The sequence below is a fragment of the Salvelinus alpinus genome, chromosome 31, assembly GCF_045679555.1.
Source record: "Salvelinus alpinus chromosome 31, SLU_Salpinus.1, whole genome shotgun sequence".
NCBI lineage: Eukaryota > Metazoa > Chordata > Actinopteri > Salmoniformes > Salmonidae > Salvelinus > Salvelinus alpinus.
In genome coordinates, this window is record NC_092116.1 from 10,139,697 (window position 1) to 10,143,415 (window position 3,719).

A 3,719-nucleotide genomic window follows, 5' to 3' on the forward strand; every position below is an offset into this window, starting at 1 on the left:
AGTTGGCAGAGCATGGCTCCAGGTCCTCTGTAGCTCAGTTGGCAGAGCATGGCCCCAGGTCCTCTGTAGCTCAGTTGGCAGAGCATGGCTCCGGGTCCCTCCAGGTCCTCTTTACCTCAGTTGGCAGAGCATGGCTCCGGGTCCTCTGTAGCTCAGTTGGCAGAGCATGGCTCCGGGTCCCTCCAGGTCCTCTTTACCTCAGTTGGCAGAGCATGGCTCCGGGTCCCTCCAGGTCCTCTTTACCTCAGTTGGCAGAGCATGGCTCCGGGTCCTCTGTAGCTCAGTTGGCAGAGCATGGCTCCAGGTCCTCTGTAGCTCAGTTGGCAGAGCATGGCTCCAGGTCCTCTTTAGCTCAGTTGGCAGAGCATGGCCCCAGGTCCTCTGTAGCTCAGTTGGCAGAGCATGGCTCCAGGTCCTCTGTAGCTCAGTTGGCAGAGCATGGCCCCAGGTCCTCTTTAGCTCAGTTGGCAGAGCATGGCTCCAGGTCCTCTGTAGCTCAGTTGGCAGAGCATGGCTCCAGGTCCTCTGTACCTCAGTTGGCAGAGCATGGCCCCAGGTCCTCTGTACCTCAGTTGGCAGAGCATGACTCCAGGTCCTCTGTACCTCAGTTGGCAGAGCATGGCTCCAGGTCCTCTGTAGCTCAGTTGGTAGAGCATGACTCCAGGTCCTCTTTAGCTCAGTTGGCAGAGCATGGCCCCAGGTCCTCTGTAGCTCAGTTGGTAGAGCATGGCCCCAGGTCCTCTGTAGCTCAGTTGGTAGAGCATGGCCCCAGGTCCTCTTTAGCTCAGTTGGCAGAGCATGGCTCCAGGTCCTCTGTACCTCAGTTGGTAGAGCATGGCCCCAGGTCCTCTGTACCTCAGTTGGTAGAGCATGGCCCCAGGTCCTCTGTAGCTCAGTTGGTAGAGCATGGCACTTCAACACCAGGATAGTGGGTTTGATTCCTGGGACCACCTGTATGAAAATGTATGGAAGCGCGATTGTAAGTCACTTTGGATAAAAGCATGTGTTAAATGGCATATATTATTGTAATATTTGTATTCATTATGTGTGGCAACATGGGCATACAGAAGTAAATTTGATTCGACGTTCAACTATTCATGTGAGGCTTAGATATTGGAAAGCCATAATCTACAGCTAAAAATACTTTGGACCAGCCACCACAGCGGGAGTAGGGGGTAATAAAGTATGATTAAGGTGAGTGCAGGTGTGTGTGTGTGTGTGTATGTATTAGACCAGGTTGAATAGCCTCCATCTCAGCTCAGGTCCCTACAATTTCAGAGTACACGGCTCTCACTCACAAGGCACCGCAATTAGCTGAGTCACGTACCGGGCCTCTCGCCTCACCACCCACCTAGCTCTGACGCGGGTGCGCACGCACAAACACACACACACCCCTGAACAGTCATTACATTACAGGAACCTGGCTGGGTGATGGAAGTACTTATAACAGCATCGTCATCATCATCACCACCACCATCATCATCATCATTAACATCCCCTGAATAACTATGAGAGAGAGAGGGAGTTAGAGAGGCAGGGAGGGAGAGAAAAAGTTGGAGAGTAGCCATCAACTCTCTCTCTGTCTGTTGATCCATCTATCGTTCACTCCATCAACCCCACTCTGATCCACTCAGTCTTCTGCTGTCCCTTATTCACTAATGTATAACATTTTTCATATGCCTCTCTTTTTCTGGCTGACACCGCTCTTCACCACCTCTCCATCTCTCACTCTTCCTGTCACCACCTCTCCATCTCTCGCTCTTCCCGTCACCACCTCTCCATCTCTCGCTCTTCCCGTCACCACCTCTCCATCTCTCGCTCTTCCCGTCACCACCTCTCCATCTCTCGCTCTTCCCGTCACCACCTCTCCATCTCTCGCTCTTCCCGTCACCACATCTCCATCTCTCGCTCTTCCCGTCACCACCTCTCCATCTCTCACTCTTCCCGTCACCACCTCTCCATCTCTCCCTCTTCCCGTCACCACCTCTCCATCTCTCACTCTTCCTGTCACCACCTCTCCATCTCTCACTCTTCCTGTCACCACCTCTCCATCACTCACTCTTCCTGTCACCACATCCCCATCTCTCACTCTTCCCGTCACCACCTCTCCATCTCTCGCTCTTCCTGTCACCACCTCTCCATCTCTCGCTCTTCCTGTCACCACCTCTCCATCTCTCACTCTTCCCGTCACCACCTCTCCATCTCTCACTCTTCCCGTCACCACCTCTCCATCTCTCACTCTTCCCGTCACCATCTCTCCATCTCTCGCTCTCTCCATCTCTCTCTCTCTCCATCTCTCACTCTTCCCGTCACCACCTCTCCATCTCTCGCTCTTCCCGTCACCACCTCTCCATCTCTCACTCTTCCTGTCACCACCTCTCCATCTCTCACTATTCCCGTCACCACCTCTCCATCTCTCACTCTTCCCGTCACCACCTCTCCATCTCTCACTCTTCCCGTCACCACCTCTCCATCTCTCACTCTTCCCGTCACCACCTCTCCATCTCTCGCTCTTCCCGTCACCACCTCTCCATCTCTCGCTCTTCCCGTCACCACCCTTCTCCATCTCTCGCTCTTCCCGTCACCACCTCTCCATCTCTCGCTCTTCCCGTCACCACCTCTCCATCTCTCGCTCTTCCCGTCACCACCTCTCCATCTCTCGCTCTTCCCGTCACCAGCTCTCCATCTCTCGCTCTTCCCGTCACCAGCTCTCCATCTCTCGCTCTTCCCGTCACCACCTCTCCATCTCTCGCTCTTCCCGTCACCACCTCTCCATCTCTCGCTCTTCCCGTCACCACCTCTCCATCTCTCGCTCTTCCCGTCACCACCTCTCCATCTCTCGCTCTTCCCGTCACCACATCTCCATATCTCTCTCTTCCCGTCACCACCTCTCCATCTCTCGCTCTTCCCGTCACCACCTCTCACCACCTCGTCACCTCTCCATCTCTCACTCTTCCCGTCACCACCTCTCCATCTCTCACTCTTCCCGTCACCATCTCTCGCTCTTCCCCTCACCACCTCTCCATCTCTCGCTCTTCCTGTCACCACCTCTCCATCTCTCACTCTCCATCTCTCACTCTTCCCATCACCACCTCTCCATCTCTCACTCTTCCCGTCACCACCTCTCCATCTCTCACTCTTCCTGTCACCACCTCTCCATCTCTCACTCTTCCCGTCACCACCTCTCCATCTCTCACTCTTCCCGTCACCACCTCTACATCTCTCACTCTTCCCGTCACCACCTCTACATCTCTCACTCTTCCTGTCACCACCTCTACATCTCTCACTCTTCCTATCACCACCTCTCCATTTCTCACTCCTCCTGTCACCACCTCTACATCTCTCGCTCTTCCTGTCACCACCTCTACATCTCTCACTCTTCCCGTCACCACCACTCCATCTCGCACTCTTCCTGTCACCACCTCTCCATCTCTCACTCTTCCTGTCACCACATCTCCATCTCTCACTCTTCCTGTCACCACCTTTACATCTCTCACCCTTCCTGTCACCACCTCTCCATCTCTCACTCTTCCTATCACCACCTCTCCATCTCTCACTCTTCCCGTCACCACCTCTCCATCTCTCACTCTTCCTGTCACCATCTTTCCATCTCTCCCTCTTCCTGTCACCACCTCTCCATCTCTCACTCTTCCTGTTACCACCTCTCCATCTCTCTCTCCCTCCATCTCTTTCCATCACACTCCATCTCTTTCCCTCTC